The sequence below is a fragment of the Lycium ferocissimum genome, chromosome 10, assembly GCF_029784015.1.
Source record: "Lycium ferocissimum isolate CSIRO_LF1 chromosome 10, AGI_CSIRO_Lferr_CH_V1, whole genome shotgun sequence".
NCBI classification, from domain to species: domain Eukaryota; kingdom Viridiplantae; phylum Streptophyta; class Magnoliopsida; order Solanales; family Solanaceae; genus Lycium; species Lycium ferocissimum.
In genome coordinates this window covers 20,842,728-20,864,863 of record NC_081351.1, presented here as the reverse complement: position 1 = coordinate 20,864,863, position 22,136 = coordinate 20,842,728, and the positions used below count along the sequence as shown (strand labels likewise).

The 22,136-nt window shown below is 30.4% G+C and overlaps 1 pseudogene; it reads left to right on the top strand.

The window, feature by feature from the left end:
- The first annotated feature begins 881 nt into the window (after positions 1–881).
- Positions 882–21,314, top strand: LOC132032775 (linoleate 13S-lipoxygenase 2-1, chloroplastic-like; annotated as a pseudogene).
- Positions 21,315–22,136: the final 822 nt, after the last annotated feature.

Below are 22,136 nucleotides of genomic sequence, written 5' to 3'. Positions count from 1 at the left end.
TTATTGAGTGTGTATTTATATATTAGTTACGTGAGGCTCGGGCTTCCAAACCCAAGATATAAAAGTAGATATTTTAATTAAAAAAATATAATTTATGTTAGTAATAATTAAATTTCATATAAGTATATTTTCAATATATAACAGCAAAATTTTCATTTCACTCATTTAATATTTTAACTTCCATTTTAATGAAATTATTTACTTCAAATTAAATACGGAGCCAGAATTTTACGTTTATAAGTTCTGGATCCTAATTTTTTTAAAGTTATTTGGTTCTAAATTAATAATCAATATATAGTTAATGAACTTTTAAGACAAATACAGAATTTGTGCAGCGGATGGGGGTTGCTCCTTCCTTAATCAGGGGTCACGGGTTCGAACCTAGATATGAAAAAAATCTTTGGAGGGAACGCTTCCCCCGAATGGGCGCTACACAATGCGAATTATTTGGATTAATCGGGCTCAAATGAGGATATCAGGCACCAAATAGAAAATCAAAAAACAGGAAAAATGAGCTAGGAGGTTTGATAACTTTTGAAAAGTAGATCTTAAGATCAAAAAGTATATTCGACTTTAAAAAATAAAATTAGCATCTAGAAGTAATTAATTGAAAAGTTTAAAATTTTATTGAAAACTTTTGTGAGGACTACAAAAGTCCCTTAATTGTCCCTTATATATAGTACTAATATATAAATATTTAATTGTATGTGAATCCAATAATTAAAACGAGTTATGAATTCGGTGACAAGTTATTCAAAATCTATAATTAAACTTTAAATTTTGATTCCGCTTCTGGTCAGAGTATGTAAACGCATCTTAATATCCATGCAAGAGTTCTACAAGGTTCCCCCAGCAAAACTTCACCATCTATATAAAGAGAACTTCATAGAGACCATTATACGAACCAAAGACATATATCTTCTTGACCCAAAGAAGTGAGAAAAAAATTAAAAATGTTGAAGCCTCAACTTCAACAAGCATCACAATCTACAAAGACTCTATTTCCATTGAGTAATAAGCCATTCATTTCTGGAGAAATCTTAGCCACTTTTCCCTTAAACATTTTAAATAAAAATATTGGACAAAAGAATAAGAAGAATTTTAGGGTTCAGTATAATGCTGCAAATAGCACTAAGGCAGTGCTTACTTCTACTGAGAAATCCACAGGTGTGAAAGCAGTGGTGACTGTCCAAAGAATAGTTAATTTCTCTTTATCAAGGGGACTTGATGATATTGGTGATTTGCTTGGTAAATCACTCCTTTTGTCGGTTGTTGCTGCTGAGCTTGATCCTAGTAAGTGTTAATCACTCATTAATTTGAATTTTTATGTGTACGTTGGTTGGAATCAAATGCGGATTCAGAGTTTAAACTTAATGGTTTTAACTTTTAACATTCTTATTGTTGAATTCATTGTGCTTCTGTTATTATTGGTTTAGAACTTGATCATTTAAACTTGAAGTTATGTGATCATCTCATCTCAGTTTTAGCTGTTAAAAAAGCACACTTTTAACTATTTGATTATATCATATCTCAATAGTTTTTTGTTGTGTGCGCGCGAGCTAGTTGGAACAGGAAGAGGGTTCAAATTAATTAGTTTAAACTTGATGGTTCAACTTTAACTTTAAATTTCTCATTATTGTATTTGTGTAATTTTGCGTTTAAAATTTAGTGTTTATTAAAAATTTATTGTACTTTGTTTGCTCCCTTCCCTTCCTCATGAGAGTTAGCTAGCTCTTGAGCTTGAAGAGTAGTGAGCAAAAGCTAGTCGAACATTGGGGGAAAAGTATATTTAGTGGGGAAATTAGGAATTTTAACCCTTTTATGGCTTTAATTACGGAGTAAAGTTTTTATGTTGAGAGGATTAACAGTTTAAATATAATAAAAAACAATCTTATTTGTACAGTGTAATTTCTTATGTGTACAGTGTAATTTCGATTGAACTCCTCCTCATAGATCCGATCCTTCTTTGCACAGTGCCCAATTAGGTTTTTGTTTATATTGCAGCATTGACAACTTATTTGACTGTGCACGAAGTTTAAGAAAGAAAAGAAAATCTCTTGAAATTTGTTATCTAAAATAAGTATAGACCGTCTTATTAAAGATAAACAATAAGATCTTTTTGCTACACTATTTTGGCCACAATAGCCTAAATGGGATAAATTTATATGACTATTTAGGTTAAATTTAATAATTTATATTTACTTAATGTCATTTCTATATTTTCTTCTTAAAGTTTATCTTAATTTAAAATTATGCAATATAGGTTATGGTGATTTTTACATAAATGTGATCAAATTTGGATCAAATTAGTGTGGCAATTTAGCAACTCTTTAAAACTAAATTGTTTCTAACTGTGACATTTTTGAGATAAACAAAACCGTGCCACATCAGTTGGGAGGAGACTAATTAACACTATTTATGATTTTATTAATTAGTAGTGTCTTAGTTATTTAGTTAGAGAAATGAACTGGGGTTCTTAAGTACATTTTTCGTCCTCTATTTTTTTTTTTATTCCTTGTATGTCCCAAGGGTTTGTTCCTTCCTATCTGCTTCTCTCTCTCTCTCTCTCTCTTTTTTTTTTTTTTTGTTGGGGTTTTTTGTTGGGGTGCTACCTTAGTATTTTTAATTTATTGTCACGGATAAATGCTTTAGTAGCAAGGTTAGAGCCTGTTTGGATGGGCTTAAAAAAAAGCAGCTCATAAGCTGTTTTAGATAATCTAAGTCAAATGGGCGCAATTATTTTTTTGAGCTTATTTTAATCATAAAATAGTTATAAGCTGGTCAGTTAAACACTAAAAAAAGCTAAAAACAGCTTATAAGCTGTTCCAACTTATAAGCCAATCTGAACGGGCTCTTACTCTCGACCTTTTATTCTACTGGTTTTCGAGTCAATTGTGGACAACTGTATTTTTTTTTGTACATGTCTTTTATGGGAAAGGATCCTGTCCAGTATTTAATAGTCCAGTAAATCTCAATGGTGTCATGGATAAAAGACACCTGGTAGCTTAGAGTTTAAATGACTTAGATGCATTTGATTTTTTTTTATAAAAACAACATTTCAGTTCTTTCACAAAATAAATATGAGCAGACTGAGGACTGCATAGTTGGTACGTTATTTTACTCATTTATTTCAATGACAAAAGATAAATAAATTGGAACAATCTTGAAATCAGAAAAGTGGAGTATGTATTTTTTTCTTCTAATAGTTATGTTACCGATTTTTTTTTTCTTTCTAACATGTGAACCAAAAAACTAGAATTTCTATATTACTAATACATTTTTGGTTGTTTAGTCTTTTTAGGTTCACTCAAAATAAATGCACAGATTCTTTTTCAGAAACAGCGTTAATGTATAAATCTGTTAGTTTATTTTTCTTTAAAAAAAAAAAGCATTGTGAAAAATTCAAATGCATCCGAACCTTTAAAACTATAAGCAACCAGGTGGCATTTATCCATGGCACTATTGATATTTACTGGACCATTAGGTACTGGACTGAATCCTTTCCCGTCTTTTATGAAGTACTTCTAATTATGGAATTTTATAACTTGATTACGTTTCACAACCTAAATAGCAGAGCACAAAACAAAGATTAACTTCCCCTAGGATATAACACACTACCCTATCTGTCCCAATTGATGTGATATTTTTTGTATTTCGAGATTCAAATTACATAAATTTTGATCAATATTTTAAAATATATTTTTTATCAAATTGATATGAGAAAAATTGTAACTTATACTCTCTCTGTTTCAATTTGTTTGAACCTATTTTCTTTTTAGTCTCTGCCAAAATGAATGACCTCTTTCCTAATTTGGAAACAAATTCACTTTATGAATGATTTACAGCCACACAAATTTTCAAGGCTTATTTTGAACCACAAGTTTTAAAAGTCTTCCCTTTTTTTTAAATGTCGTATCCAGTCAAATGAGTTCATATAAATTGAAACGGAGGGAGTATTACTTTTCATATAATTTTTAAATATATAAATTTTAATTTTAAAATATTAAGTTAATCTAATTTAATTTAATTTTAAAGTTTAGTTAAATTGATGATCAAAAAATGAAAAGTATAATATAAATTGGGAGGAGGAGCATAAGTTAATAACATGACATTATGAAAAGATAGGTCAGATAGGTCGAAAGCTATTCCTTAAAACTTTGTTTGTTTATGTTTTCCGATCTTTTCCGGAAAGTCATTAGAGGGTGTTTTTCTAATGTAAACATGTTTGGTTAGACACATACTTTAAGGGGAAAAATGATATTTGGTATCGTTTGATACATGGTATTAATTGGGATATCTCAATATTAATTATGAGATTAATTTTGTATCATATTTGTTAAAAGGTATAAATTTATTTTGGAATAAATTTATCCCATTAATTTATCTTGGGATAAAGTATAAAGTGCATGCCAAATTTAAAGATGGATATTCCATCTTATCCCATTAATTCTGGGATTATTTTATCTCATCTCTTAGATGGGATAAATTAATCTCAAGAGATTAGATAAATTAGTCCAGGTGATAATTTTGTCTACGTACGAAACGACCCCTTAGGGTATAATGAGAAGATTAATAATTGTTCGAACAGATTTTGATATTTGTTTCTTTTGAAAAATATTTTTTGTCAGTAGTGTTTTTTAAAGAAATACTTTTGGAAAGTAGCAACAATTTTAAAAATATTTTTCAACATTAGGGAACAATTTGTGTTTGGCCAAAATTTCAACAGAGGAAAAATTATTTTTTTCAATTTCTAAAAAGCTGCTTCTTCTAGTACTTAAAACCCCTTGTTTTTCTCCTAAAATCTTTGCCGAAACCTCAAATTTATAGAAATCAGTATTATTTTTTTAAAAATAAAAACAGTTTTGACTTCCTAAAAGCTTTGACACTGCAAAAGTCGCATGACTTCAAAGATATAGAAAAATACAATTTCTTGACAAATTAAAACGAAAATGTTAATCACATACCACAAATTATGTGGTGTAACAGAATTATCCCGTTCCTCCTGTCATTTCAAATTTCAAATCACATTAGCTGTAATTGTCTAACCATCATGATAGTAAAATATAGTACGTAAATAATTGTACCTTTGATAAGACATTTGTGGATGCCATTTCATTTGTACATTTTGTTCTATCGCATTCACTCAGTACGAAAGTAATGTTATTGAAAGTTCGAGGTTTGAACAGTTTTTTGAAAATTGAAAGCAATTCAAGAGTTAATACTTAAATTAATGGAGTGTGTAGAGTATATGTGATTGAAAGTAGTTTCTCGAACTTCTATGCAACCAATTCGATATAAGTAGGCATTTGGCCATAAAAATCAAATACTCTCTGTTTACTTTTATTTATTCAGCATTTTAAAAATAGATTTTTACTTTTAGCATATTAAGAAAATAAAAAATAAAAAATCTTATTTTACCCTTCATTAATTACTCATTTTCAAATTATTCTTCAAGCTAAGTCCAATGAGACTATACATCAATTAATACAGGTATTATAGTAAATATATACTTCATTTATTAATTTTTAAGGAGCGTGTAAAGTTAAAAGTGGACAAGTAAAAGTGAACAGAAGGAATATTTTTCACTTTATTTCGAAGTTTTGAAGTTGGAGTTGTATTTGGTTATAGTTTTTGCAAAGAAATATTTAGTTGTTTGAATATATTGAAAGTGAAAACATGATTTAGGTGTTTTTCAAATTTTAACTACAACTTCAAATTGTATTTAAATTTTCATGATCAAACACAAATTTTCAAATAAAGTGAAAAAATTTTAGGAAAAAAGTGAATAATCCTGATGGCCAAACAGGTCCGTATATATTCTCGCACATACGTCATATGTTCTAGGTTTTATAGGTCGACTGAAGATTTTTATTATCTGCTATGGGAAAAAATGAGTTTATCAATATTTAAATAATTATCTCACTAACAAATTGGCTCTCATATAAAAGTGTACTGTCTCTGAAGGATTAAATTGTTAGTGAGACAAAACTGATAATTTATTTATTTAATTAAGTTTACACTCGCATGTTCAGAAAAGTGTCTTTACCACCCTATATTTAAGAGAGAAAAAAATGAATAACCAAAAAGTCATTTCTAGCATGTTGGGTCAAGTTTCTAGAAAGTTAAAAATATATTTTTTTCCCTCTAAAAAAGTACTTTTAATCAAAGGTGGATTGTGACAGTTAAGTGCGGTTAGCTCAAGCGGTTGAGCACCTCGAGTTACGCTAGAGGCTAAGTGGTCAGGGGCGGACCTATGCCCAATATAATGGTGTCTTAGAACCCGACACAAACTAGGTATAGTTATAAAAAAAAAATATGAAAATTGGGTATAAAAACTCAAAAAGCACCCTAGAAAACAAAAACACGGCGGGGTGCTTTGATTTCTAGGTGGAACTTTAAAGATTTGGATGGCCGGAAATCTGGGTTTGAACATCTGCTCAGAATTTTTATGTATACCTACAAATATTGAACTATGAACCCAAATTTTTATTGTATATTAACTTGAAATCGCTATAGAAAATCATATAAACTTCAAATCTTGAATTCGTATTTGCTTTTAATATTTCTTTTATGCTAATTTCTTGCTTCATAATTGTTCAAGTTGTCCCTCTTTTATGCTAATTTCTTAATCTAATTGGAATTCTTTGAATATTAGTTAATTGTTTTTGTTCTCTATATCTTTTAAAGAGACTGGATTAGAGAAGCCAACCATTACGACATATGCACATCGTGGACGAGATGTGGATGGTGACACACATTATGAGGCCGATTTTGTAATTCCTGAAGGCTTTGGGGAGGTTGGTGCAGTTTTAGTAGAAAATGAGCACCGCAAGGAAATGTATGTGAAGAATATAGTAATTGATGGTTTTCCCCATGGCAAAGTTAATGTTACATGCAACTCTTGGGTTCATTCAAAATTTGAAAATCCTGAGAAAAGGATTTTCTTCACCAATAAGGTTTGCAAAAAAAATATTCCCTCCTCTCTTTATTTATATATATATGCTTTATTTACTCAAAAATAATTATCAAGTTATGTCTAGCTCCGATAATTGGTGATATTAAAAACTTAATTTACAAGACAAGATTTCTTCGTCCAGGACAAGAACTATCTGGTTGATTTTACTAACGAACATATGATGTTACTATTGAAGAATGGATTTGAATTATATATGTACACTGACACTATATAATTGATTATTAGAGATTAAAAAAAAAAAAAAAAAAAAAAAAAAAGATTCATTAGGCAGGACTTTTGCTTCCGGGATAAGAAGTAACTGGTCGATTTTCATAATAGACAGATTTGACGTTACTATAGAAGAATGGATTTAATTTAAATTATATATACTGACATTATATCTTTGATAATTAGATATAAAAATTAAGAATCTGATTTGGTAGGCTAGATTTCTTCGTCCAGAATAAGTAGTAACTGGTTTCACAATGGATGGAAATATTATCTTACTATAAAAAGAAATTACGAGATAGTAACATTTGCATTTTTATCCTTTTTCATCACTATATATACCTACACACTTTATTTTATATTTCATGTTTCACTTATTAAGGAAAAATATTTGCGAAAAAGAGTTAATTTTTTTTTTAAAAAAAATGAATTTTCGTCTAACGAGAAAACGATTTTTTATAAACCAATAATTTTTGAAATACAAAACTAGGACCCATATAGGAAAGATTTCTCCATATCTCTTATAGGTTTATATATATATATATTTTTTATTATTTACTCAAAAATAATTAATAAAGAATAATCTATGTATATAGTTATTTTTTAGAAAATAATTTCTTTTAAAAAATATTTTTAATTTTTTAATTTTTTTAATTTTTTAAAACATTTATCTTTTAAATTTATTTGGACAAGCTCGCCCAAAAAAATCTCAAATCTGGTTGATTTTACTATGTGACATTAAATATGATGTTACTTTTTTTAACAATTTAATGGATTTGAATTATATGATATGTTAATGTACTCATAATAATAGTATATAATTTGATTATTAGATTAAAAATTATGAAAAAAAAAACAAAAAAAAAAAAAAAAGATTCATATAGACATTTCAATATCATTTTTGCTTCCGGGATAAGAAGTTTAAGAAGTTCATTGAGCATATATAATTTTGACTCAATTTTTGTAATACTAGGTTGATTTGAGCTATATATTTTAAGTCTTGAGTGTTGTATTATTAAAATAATACAATAGTTTTTTATTTCATTTACTGTTGTAAAAAGATTATATACAATGTTCTAACATGAATTTTAAACATGAATTTTATACAAAAAAATGTGAGCGAAATTTTAAGCCTTGAGTTAGATACAAATTTCATACACATAATTTTTCAGCGGATTTTCTAAGCCTTGAACGAGATATACACATTTCATACATTTTTCATACCGTTTTCATGCACTATATACTTAGCGAATTTTTTAAGCCTTGAGCGAGATATACTCATTTCATACAACTTTCATACATAAATTTTTTAGCGAAAAAATTAATTTTTTTTAAATAAAAAAATAATTTTCTTAATTTTTTTTTAAAAGCATGTTTTTTATAGGATTTGTCATGTTATGTTTTGTAAATACAAAACTATCGCCACGTATCGTAAATATTTCTCCTTAATATGTATTTATGCGTACTTTACCCCATATAAGTTATCTTGGCTGTCATTTAAGAAAGAAAAAGAAAATAAGAGAAGAATCCGCATGTAAAAGTTCTTTTTGATAAAATGGAGGTAGTAAAATCGGCCCACGAAAGCATGAATCATCCTACACGTTCAAGTTTTGGGTGATTTAATGACTTTCTTATTAATTAACTCAGCATATTTTGACCTGCCCAATTCAATCAATCTAAAAATTAGGTTGATTTGGTCTAAATTGACCCATTAAATACCTTATCAAAATATTTTTTTAACACAATTTACATCTTTACATTGTTTGATATGTTAATGTACTCATAATAATAGTTTTATTAATTTGTTTTATTTTGTAATTAAACATTATAAGAAAAAACAAACAAAGAAAATGACTCTAGGTAAAAGTTGGGTGGTTTATCTCATCTTGACCCAACTCATTTCAGCCCAAGTAATTTTCAGCAAGTTCATTAATCGCATATATAATTATTGACTCAATTTGTTGTAATACTAGGTTGATTTAGGCTATATATGTAGTTTAAAATGACCCATGAGAAACCTTATTAAAATAATAATAGTTTTTTATTTCATATCATACTCCCTCCGTCCCAAAAAGATTATGCTTCAGCTCTATCCTGAAGTTTTTTAGAAATTCTTCAACACTTTTAAAATGTGTTCCAAAATAAATTTTTGATATTTTTACTCCTAAATTATTTTAAGTTAAATTATTTTTAAATATAGAAAGGTGCTAATCTTTTTGGGAAAAACTAATAAGTAAAGTAGGACAATTTTTTTGGGACAGAGGGAGTACATATTGTATCAAAGAACTTTTTTTATTAGTTTTGCTTGGTAATTAAAAAAATTATAAGAAAACAAATAAAGAAACCGACACTTAGTGAGAGTTAGGCGTGTTGGGTAATGACCCATTATTTTGAATCTTAATTCAACTCATTTCAGCCTAAATAATCTTTGGGCATCTCATTGTAATTTGTTAACTCGGCCCATTGGTCCCACTCGTCCATTTGACACCTAGGTTGCAATGAAACTAAATTCAGGACCTTTGCTTACTATGCTATCAGATTGGGATGTGTCACCATCTCTTCTAGAAACTTACGCTATTAGAGGAAGAATATTTTTATTTACTTAATTATATCGTCAATTTTGAATAGTTAAGTATATTAACAAGCTTAATCTTTCTTTGCATCGCAGTCATATTTACCATCTCAAACTCCAAGTGGAGTGAAGAGGCTAAGAGAGAGAGAACTTGTGATACTAAGAGGTGATGGAATTGGAGAAAGAAAACAATTCGAGAGGATTTATGACTATGAAGTTTATAATGATATTGGAGATCCTGATGATATGGTTGATGGTAAGAGACCAGTACTTGGTGGCAAAGAACATCCTTATCCTAGAAGGTGTAGAACTGGTCGGCCAAGAAGCAAAAAAGGTAGTACTTACTTTAATTAATCAGTTCATTTATTAGATAATTACAATTATTAAGTTTCTAGCATCAATTGGTTATTTAGTGAAAACAATATTCTCCCAATTTCAATTTGTTTGTCTGGTTTTGATTTGACATGGAGTTTAAGAAAGAAAAAAATTGAATCTTGTGATCTTAAATTAAAGAAGTGTAGATTATACCAAAATATCCTTTAATCTTGTAGTCTTATATCGTACGTGGAAAGTTGGAATTAAGGAATTGTCAAAAAAGAAAATAAACATTCTTTTCAAAACGGATTGAAAAATAAAGTAAGACAAACAAATTTAAACAGAGGAAGTGATTAACTAACCTATAATCACTGGTTAAAATTGACATGTAGTATAAAAATCTTTACATGTGTATAACATAAAATCCTTTTTAAATGGATTTATTCTATATACAATGGCAGAATTATACTCATCTGCCTAAATTTGGGTAGAGAGAGTTACTCGGTATTTGTGCTGGTTGAAGGTAGTAGGTATTCAATGAAATAATCGACGTGCGTGCAAGCTGATTCAGACACCGCCATTATAATTTTTTTATTTATTTTTTATATATAGATACTAAAAATGTGAAGATTGTTTACACTATCAGTTTATCTTGACTTATTGTAGTTGATAACCTGCCTTATCTGTTGAGGGGCTGGACAATATAGATTATTTTTACACTATCTATCAATTTATAAAACGCAAACTCTTACTAATATGTTTCATACATAGTTAAGGGGCCTCATCTAGAGCAATCCTGTAGTTTACATGCCATATAACATGTTACTCCATGGTTTGTAGGTTACTAAACTATCAATTAATATAAAAACTAGGAATTATGTATTAAATTCGTCGTTAATATGTTGTTAAATAACCCACAGCTAATTAACAAGATTTTTTTAATAATTCGTCGCAAATTCATTTGTTAAATAAGATTAGCGACGACATCTTTTTGTTGTTCAATTCCTACTTTTTTATGTGATCATGCATGTTACTTACTATATGTTGCAGGTTTACCAGATCATGCTTGTTGCAAACTTACCTGTAATATACGTTTTTAAGTAGATTAAATTAGCGATAGATTTTTCTGTTTAGCAACAAATAATTTATGTCGCTCATTAATTCCTTTTGTTTTTTTCGGCTAGTGCCATGTATGTTATTTAGCTTACTATAGCTTGCAGGTTGTTAGATAATGCTTGTTACATAATTTCATGTAATATAAGTTCTCAATAATGTGATGATTAGTAGTAGGATTTTTTCTTTTCACTATCAGTGTGCAGAAGTTAAGCTCGAATTAAACTTTGTATTGGTAATCTTTAATTTTGTGCATTCATGCAGATCCATTATCTGAATCAAGGAGTTCCTTTGTACGTACCAAGAGATGAAGCGTTTTCAGAAGTGAAGGGCTTAACATTCTCCGGCAACACTATTTCCTCCGTCCTACACGCCGTTGTGCCGGCCTTGGAGTCGGTTGCCACTGATCCCGAGCTCGGGTTTCCACATTTTCAGGCCATCAACTCGTTGTTCAACGTCGGAGTCGATCTTCCGGCCGGAACTACCAATAAAAAAGATGGTCTGTTGACTATCATACCAAGGCTCATAAAGACTATTTCTGATACTCAAAAAGATGTGTTGCTCTTTGAAACTCCTGAATTGCTTGAAAGTAAGTACCCAAAGCCTACGAATTATACGTAACTATGTTGTTCGGACTCTTCAAAAAATGTCTACAAGTACCTGTCGGATTCTCGAAAAGTATATAGTGCATTTTTTGAGAATTTGATACCGGTACGATAGAACTTTTGAAAATCCGAGCAACATAGCCTGTTGATTTAATTAGTTGCGTTTTTCTTCTTGTAGTTGGATCATTGTATCTATTTTCATTTTATATCATGCAGCACTTGTGAAAACCAAAATCAAGAAATCTAAATATTGTAAAAATACACTCTCTCTCTCTCTCTCAATTTATATGACATGTACATTTTTATTTTTAGCATGTTCTAAAAAGAACAATATTTTTTGTAGTTAAAAATAATTTAATCTTTAAATTCTCATTTTATCCGTAGTGTATGATTGGTTTAAAAAGAAGAAGTAATATCAGATTCATTCAACCTTAACTAATTTAGTAAAATATATTGTAAAAATAATATTATATATTTTGATTGTTATGGCAGGGGACATTTTTTCTTGGTTTAAAGATGTGGAATTTGCTCGTCAAACCTTAGCTGGTCTGAACCCATATAGCATACGATTGGTTACGGTATGTTATTGCCTTAGTTTTGGTTACTTTTATTTTGTCGCTATTTATTTAATTGGTACTTGAATCTTATTTCAAAAATGATACTAATATTCATATGTTTTATTAATGGTAAATAATTTGTACACTATTATAATACTTAAAAGTCAATTACAAGTATTTTTTTTTTTTTTTTGGATATAGAAATCATGAATTGGTAACATGCAATAGATTGATAAGTGACTTGTTATTGCCGGTAAAAACACACTAATCATATAAAAATCTCATACACACACATATATATATGTTAAATTCTACTTATATATGCAAGCTTTTTTGAGGCTATGTTTCTAAAAAAAAAAAAAAGGTAAGCGGAGCAAAGATTTTCACTAAACGGATTTAAAATATATAAAAGTACAGACACAAAGTAGCCACAATATTTATTATATACATTAAAAATAATTTAAACCTTGTACACACAAGGTAATTTTCAGGCAAGGGGAGTTAGGAGGAAGAATTCCTCAGATAGTTCGGTCTATGGATTATTGTTTATGCAGCTTAATCCGTTAATTCTTGTTTTAGTAAGATTACTCGTTAATTAGGTCATTATAAATCAGGGAATATATTTGGTTAAAAGATCAATTTATTGATTGAAACATTGAGCTAAAATACTTCATGAAATTACAGGAATGGCCATTGAAGAGCAAGCTAGACCCTAAGATCTATGGACCTCCTGAATCAGCAATCACAAAAGAGCTAATTGAGCTAGAAATTGGAGGATTCATGACTGTTGAAGAGGTATAAACGAATCCTTAGTCTTTCTGTAAATTTTGAAAAAAAAATAATATTTTTGTTAATTAGTTTGTGGATTATTTCATTTGCACAAACAGCCATTTTGGGGCCATTCTTTAAAATATGTGCCCTCGTTAGCTCAATGGGGTTAATTTTGTCAATATATAAAAAGATTCATCCAACTACTTTTAAGTTTTTATTTTTTAATGATTATTCAAGCAGAATAAATGCTCACATATAAAGTTCTCCGTTAAGAAATTACATTATAGCAATTATGTAAGTTTTATACCTTCGGGGTATACAATTCGCATTTTTTATATTTTAATATATAGTATACAACGGTAATAATAATTGAATCATACAACGGTAATAATAATTGAATCATACAATGGTAATAATAATTGAATCATACTGTTGTAGACCATTAAGATATACAACATATGATTGTATATCCCAAAAATATACAACACATATATCACTATGTATTTTTAAATACTTTTCCTAAATAGATATTGAATGTAATATTTTTATACTGCGCATTTTTGCGAAATTATTTTGACAGCCTAGCCACATCGCATAAATGTCTTTACTTTTAGATGAAATTAATAATTGAATCATACTGTTGTAGACCATTAAGATATACAACATATGATTGTATATCCCAAAAATATACAACACATATATCACTATGTATTTTTAAATACTTTTCCTAAATAGATATTGAATGGCTCCAATTTTTGCGAAATTATTTTGACAGCCTAGCCACATCGCATAAATGTCTTTACTTTTAGACGAAATTTAGCCTGCTGAACTAATGGGAGACAGAATTTAAACAGTGCTTGTGCTCTCCAAAAGTGCTGCAAAACTCATGTCAGATCCTCAAAAAATGCACTATTTTTAGAAGAACTGACATACAAAAGACGACATTTTAGAGAGTCCAAGCAACATAGACGTGACCTGTACAATCTCCCTTTTGACTTTGACTCTTGAGTTATACATAATCAATGCAGGCAGTCAAACAAAAGAAGTTGTTCATCCTAGATTACCATGATTTGCTGTTGCCATATGTGAACAAAGTGAATGAACTCAAAGGAAAGTAGTTTATGGATCAAGAACTGTGTTCTTCTTGACACCTGATGGCACATTGAGACCTGTGGCCATTGAGCTAACAAGGCCACCAGTAGATGATAAGCCTCAATGGAAGCAAGTTTATTGCCCAACTTGGCAAGCCACTGGTGCTTGGCTATGGAAATTGGCTAAAGCTCATGTTCTTGCTCATGACTCAGGATATCACCAACTAGTTAGTCACTGGTAAGTGATGACAATGTATTTTGATTTTTGCCAACTTGACTTTTATATCACTCATCATTTAGAGTGTTTTTGGTTAAAGCTTATAAGCGGGTCAAACTGATTTATAAGGATTTCTGACTTATATTTATGTTTTCGAAAAATATCAGAAGTGTTTATAAGCAGATGCTATAAGAATAACCTTGAAATAGAGTGGTCTTGAACTTTTGACCTTGCTTATTTTTTTTATAAGTTAAAATTGGGCTCCCAAAGTAACATTTTTTGACTTTTGGATTTATTGAAGGTTTAATTTCCAAAACAAAATTCAAACCCTTATTAGCTATTGGATTCTAAGTTAATAATTTTTACATATTAAATATTTTTTAAGACAAATACAAAGTTTGGGCCAAGTTACTAGGTTTTGTCGAGCCATACCTTCAACTCTACATCCCCCTGCTTATAAGTTAAAATTAGCTAAAAGCCATAAGTTGGTCGCTCCCAAAGTATACATTTTCAACTTGAAAGCACTTTTGGTTTGACCAAAAAATTATTAATTTATTCCTAAGATTTGTTTTATTAATTCATAAAATATCCTTTCCAAAACAAAATTCATAACTTCCTCTTCGCTTCAATTTCCGTCGTTCATTTCTCCCTGTAAATAACCTTTAATTTATATTTTTTGGTAAATAACTCTTAACAATATTTTAGTCATTTTACACAAAGATCTTTGTCAATGCCTTTTTTAAGAAATATATTAACTGCTTATTATTAGTTTCAACATTTCTAGTCAGGCTCGTAATTGCTATTTGTATTATTCAATACTTGGAAGTGTTTTTCAATACTGGATGCTTATTATTTTTTCCAAAATTTACAGGCTAAGAACTCATTGTTGTACAGAGCCATACATTATAGCAACTAATAGGCAACTAAGTGCAATGCACCCAATATACAGATTATTGCATCCTCACTTCAGATACACAATGGAGATAAATGCCTTAGCTAGAAGATATCTTATTAATGCCAATGGCGTTATTGAGAGTTCATTTTTCCCTGGCAAGTATGCAATGGAGTTGAGCTCTGTTGCTTATGATCTTGAATGGAGATTTGACAGACAGGCACTCCCTGAAGACCTTATTAGCAGGTAATAACTTATTTTCCGTCCCAATTTATCTGATATTTTTCGCTTCTCGAGATTCAAATTGCATGAACTTTGACGAACATTCTAAGATGTATTTTTTCACCAAACTGATTTGAGAAATGTTGTAACTTATAATACTTTTTATGTATTTTCAAATACATAAATTTTGATCTTAAAATATTGAGTTAATCTAATCCAATTTAGCTTCAAAGTCTGGTCAAATTAACTCTCGAAAAAAGAAATGTATCACATAAATTTTGGATAGAGGGAGTACTAATCTTCTATTTTCCTATTTCCGATTAGGGGTCAGGTATTTGTTTTAGGACCTAACTAATCTGAATTCACATCAGAAAGTCCCACTTTAGAGGTACATTAAAGCGCTCCCAACTAAAGGCGACTCGATTCACAAGGGTTGAAATCGAGACCTGTGGTTAAAGATGAAGGGATACTTACCACTAGGGGTGTATATGGACCGGATTGGTTCGGATTTTTAATATACCAAACCAAACCAATTGCGTCGGGTTTTTAAGTTTATACACCAAACCAAACCAATAAAATTCGGGTTTTTCTACCTGGAGTTTGCTCGGGTTATTCGGTTTTCTCGGGTTTTCCCCCGGAAAAGTCTTCATACAAAACATATAACTTTTACTTCAAATATTTTTTAGTCCTAGTAAGATACAACTATATAATTAAGGTGTTTCTTAAGAAAATAACACAAAATGTGAGATGAATGATGACATTGTATTAAAATATTCAACAAAAAAAGATAATAAAATCGGTTAAAAAATATTGCTAATTAATAAGCCATAAAAAAATGACCATAATCTAAAAATACTAAGTCATGCTAAAATAAGTACGGTTAATAAGTTTTAATTACAAGAAAATTAAGTTATGTATTTTCACTCTTTAAACCAATTATGCAAAACTAAAAAATAGATATCCAATATTATTGTCACTAAAAATTGAATTTCTTTTGTTAGCATTAATGTTCAATTGGTTTTGTTTTGGACTTTCTTTGAGTTACTAACATCCATGGGATATAAAACTTATTGACATTCAAAATTCTAAGTTCAAACTTGAAATAATATGATAATAGACAAAAAACTACAAAAAAAATTAAGAAATGTATAAATTAATTTACAAATAAATATTTTTATGTATAAAATATTTTAAAAATTGAATTAATGTAATGTCGGGTTGGTTTGGTTCAATTTGACTTTTTTTTTTAGCTAAAATCAAATCAAACCAATTATGGTTGAGTTTTTTTTTTTTTTGGAAAAGGATAAAAAATGCCCCTCTATTTTGGGAAAAGGGGTAAAAATATCATCCTTTACAAATTTGGGTCAAAAATACCCCTCCCATCATTAATGTTTTCAAATATATCCCTATCTTAACGAAAATCCCCAAATCCCCTAAAATAACTAGATTTTTAAACTCGATCCAATTACATAAAAAATTCATATGCGGCCAATTTGTTCCATAGTCCTACATCTGGAGCCACTAGGCACCCTATATGGGTTTTTTATTTAGTTGAGTGGGGTTTAAATGGAGGGGGTTTAAAAAGAAATCGGGTTATTTTGGAAATTTCTGTTAAGATAGGGGTATATTTGAAAACTTTAATGACGGAAGGGGTATTTTTTATCCAAATTTATAATGAAGGATATTTTTAGCCCTTTTCCCAAAGTAGAGGGGTATTTTTGACCCTTTTCCTTTTTTTTTTCTCAACACCAAACCAAGTCAAACCAAACCATTAGTCGGGTTTTTTTCTCGGTTTATCTATTTGGTGTGGTTTGTCGGTTTACTTCGTATACCCCTACTTACCACTCTACCACAAACTTTGGTGGTCAGTAGGCTTTTTTTTTTTTTTTTTTACACCACAAACTTTGGTGGTCAGTAATTTTTTTTTTTTTTTTCTATTTCTCATCCGGTATTGATTACTTGCTCGGGACTCGACAACCTTTTGGTGGTTACTATAATATGCTGTTTGGTTTTACTTCTGATTTCAAATTCAATGCACTGACGGTGCAAAAATTGTTTAGATAATATGATTAAATAGAAAGTATTTACAAGTAAATATTTATTGCAAACATTAATTGGTAATAGGGGTAACCTACTATCATAAGTTGACATTGATAGTTTAGAAATAAAATTCCCTGCGCATATAACTTGAATCCTATTTTAACTATTGAAACCTGGCAATAAGGTATGATATTAACTTGTACTTAGAAAACATTGCTTTCTTTTTGATTGCTAATATAGGGTTCAATTTTCTGAATCAAGACAATTTGTTTTGTACTTGAATACGATACAAGAGAGGGAAATTCAACATCCGTTATATACATAAAAAATAATTTTAACCTTATATATACATTAAATTATCCAACGAAGAACGGAAGACAATTCGGATAAACCCCTTGCGCCGTCTGGCTTCCTCCTAATTTCTGCTAACATGTTATTTTGTGCAAATTTTACAGGGGATTGGCAGAAGAAGATCCAAATGCACCATATGGCTTGAAACTAACAATAGAAGATTACCCTTTTGCAAATGATGGTTTAGTACTTTGGGACATCCTTAAACAATGGGTAACAGATTATGTCAACCACTATTATCCACAAACAAATCTCATTGAATCTGATAAAGAACTCCAAGCTTGGTGGTCAGAGATAAAAAATGTTGGCCATGGTGACAAGAAAGATGAGCCGTGGTGGCCAGAGCTAAAAAACCAAAATGACTTAATTAAAATTATCACAACAATAATTTGGGTAACTTCTGGCCACCATGCTGCTGTAAACTTTGGCCAATACAGCTATGCAGGTACTCACCTTAAACTTTATGCTTTACTTCAATTTTCGTGTTAGTAAATTCACTTATTATGAACGGTTGCTTGTAGTTTCTTTTAGGTGATGTACTAGCGTAAAATTTTTGCTTGTACTGTTAGGCCTCATTTGTTTGCACTTAATGTGCGTCTGAATCTGAATGGTTCAGATTTGAGCTTGAACACTTTCCAGTTCATCACTTCAAAACATAATAGGGAAGAATATGTAGATGAACTAACCATTGAAATATTGAAACCAAAACGTGAAAATTAGTAGGGTGGAGTCTGATGCATTGGTAATAACTTAAGACAACTAAAGACCAAGGATTGCACAATCTCCATAAAACAAATTAGATTTTAAAATCTTTACCTGATCCCTTTTTTTTTTTTTTTTTTTTTTTTGTTTGTAAAGCTTTATGTCGTTTTCTTTATTTGTTAAACGTGAATTTTCTTGTAATTTTTTTTTTTTTTTAAAATTTTCTGTTTGCAATAAAATGGAGACCCAGATCTGTTTTACTCTCGTCAAAGCCATCACAGCATTCTGGGAATCTGGGCATCATCCATAGATGGCAGAATGTTCTTGATTTAATCCAACTTAAATAACTTCCTTTATTGTGGTTTTATTCTAGTCTCTTTGATCATAGGATAATCTCACTGGTCATTCAATTTCTTGAATCAAAAGACTATAATTTACACCCACATTAAGTTTTTTTTTTTTTTTTTTTCATTATTGAGTAGGAAATAGGAATGCAGAAAAAATTGCAGATATTAAATTCACACCGCTCAACACAACGAGGGAATTGCAATTTATGGTTTTATTTTTTATTTATTTAAGATTTTAAATTTTTTATTGATATGATATTTAATTACTTTTTATTTGAATTATAATTATTATGTTTAATAAATTATACACATTCAGACGTTGAAAAACAAACAGTCTTAATCATTTAGTATTCAGGAGATAACTTCTTAATATTCAGATGTGTATTCAGATTCAGACATCTTAATCTCAATGAAAACAAATGCAGCCTTAGTGTGTATAATTAAATGGAGGGGAAGTTTTGCAACAATCGTGTGACCTATAAGTTACGGGGTCGTGTTGTGGAATCAGCCACTGATATTTGTGTCATGTTAGGCTGCTTATATTATACCACCTTGGTGTACGATCCTTCCTTAGATCCTGCTTGAATACGGAATGCTTTGTGCACCGAGTTGTCCTTTAGTATATACAAGTTAAACGGAAAAGGGTCGGATATACCCCTCTACTATTTTCTATTGTTTAAACCATTCCCCCATTCTACCTCAAAATCGTTTGATACTCACGTTTCAAGCTCCAAACATCAAATTTCCTAGCAGATTTAAGCAATACGGGGGCAGGGGCGGATCTAAGAGGGGGTTCGGGTGTTCACCCTCACCCCCTCAACAAAAAATTACATTGTATATATAAGGTAATTATTTTTATGTGTATATATCCCTGAACACAAGATTAGAGGTTCACTTTAGAGGTTATGGGGGTTCAAAATTTACCTTGAGATTTCAAGTTCAAATCCTAGACACTATACTTTATTTTTTGAACCCCCTTAGTGAAAATCCAGGATCTGCCACTGTATGGGGGTTTTAGTTTGTGGGTTGTGTCTTTCATTTTCGAGCCTCCACGTGTCCAGTCCATCAAGTTAGGGGTAGATATGAAACTTTGCCTAATGGTAAGGGCTCCCAAATAGTATTACGGAGGACTGGTTTAAACAATAGAAAATAGTAGTGGGGTATATCCGACCCTTTTTCGTTAGTTAAATCATTTCAAAAGAGCTTAACTTATATACACTAACAATGATTTTTTTTTTTGTTATATCTGTGTATTATAACCTATATTGTAGTGGGTTAGTTGGCTTGTTGTCTAATTTAGTAAAAATCTCACTTATAGTGACCGATACTTATAGTAATCTTTTGGATGAAATGATATTGTAAAAATTAGTGCACTGGCAGTGTGAAAAATAATTATAGAATTATGTCACCTATAAGGTAGTAATTACAAGTAAATTTTCGTGACAAGTGTTAATTGGTTAACCTAGTAAATGGTAACTTGCCTGTTATACGAGTAGAGTTACACTAATAGTCAGGGCAAAGCTAGGGGCATAAGAGGGTTCATGCGAACCCTCTTCGCCGAAATATTACTATGTATATAAGGTCAACATCATTTTTATATATATATAGTAGATGTTAAATATTTTTGGCTTTCTTTGTGTGTTTATTTCTTTATATTTTGAATCTTCTTTAGTGAAAATCCTGACTCTGCTATTGCTAACACTATAAAACATCTTTTCCTTTTACTTGTTGTGTTTACACTATATATACATATACGTCCTCCTCCTCAATTCTTGAAATATTGACTCTTTTATTGCATGTGTAGGTTACTTTCCAAATAGGCCAACAATTTCTAGGTCAAAAATGCCAACTGAGGATCCAACACCTGAAGAATGGGAGTGTTTCTTGAACAAACCTGAAGAGGCACTATTAAAATGTTTCCCTTCACAACTTCAGGCAACAACAGTAATGGCAATTTTGGATGTTTTATCAAGCCATTCACCAGATGAAGAATACATTGGTGAAAAAATTGAGCCATACTGGGCTGAAGATCCTGTAATTAACGCGGCGTTCGAAGTATTTTCTGGGAGATTGAAGGAGCTTGAAGGGATTATTGATGCTAGAAATGCTGATCCTAATTTGATGAATAGAAATGGAGCTGGGGTTGTGCCTTATGAATTATTGAAACCATTTTCTGGTCCTGGAGTTACTGGAAAAGGTGTACCTTATAGCATTTCCATTTGATTCTTGAATTAGTGTTTGTCAAAGACATGAATTTTGTAACAAAGTTTTATGTGGAATAAAAATGATGCAAGCCAAATGTGCTCTTCTTGGTTTGCAAATGCCCATTGTAACAATATTAGTTCCAACCATTCTTGGATGTGCTTCGTTAATTGGTGGCCTAAATTGTGGTTGTCATATTTGGTTCTTTTTGATTTCCTTGGAGGAAAAGGCTATAAATTTGCACTCAAATGTCTACTTTAGTGGCCAATGAAGTGGACTGAAAATTATCAGGTCTCAGGTTGGAATCACAAAAGAGGGAAAAATATCAAGTGATTTCTTTTCATCTGTCCAAGCTTTGGTGGAAAGAGTTTACTGATACGTGTGCTACCATGTACAACTAGTCAAGATGCGTACAAACTGGCCCAGACACCATAGTTATAGGAAAAAATACAAATCTACCATACTTGGCGTTTCCTTTTACTTGTGGAAAATATTTAAAAGCTCCTATAAATTGAGGCTCATTCTCTTTCGCTTGGTAGTTAGAGGCGGATCAAGATATTTACTCTGATATATTCAATCTTTAGGTTCTTAACCTTTAACTCATTATCTTTTTGAAATAATTCATCTCCATATCGAATCATAAACGTAGTACTTATGCTCTACATCCGTCACTGTTAGTAGTATCAACAATGTGGCCCCTTTCAAAATTAGACATTTTAGTTTGGGCAAGAGAGTTTCTGAGACATACAATTGTTAGGTCCGGATTCTTTAGGCCCACTTAATGAGAACTTCACAGCAAGAAGCTGGGTCATTTGCACTTTTTATCCTATTTTGTGTTGGTCTTGAATTTTTATCCTCAAGACAAATAATTTTTTCGCGGGGTATAAATTTATATTTTTGCATCATAATAACCCATAAGTTATGCTCGCATCCTTAAAAAACTTATGCCACGTTCG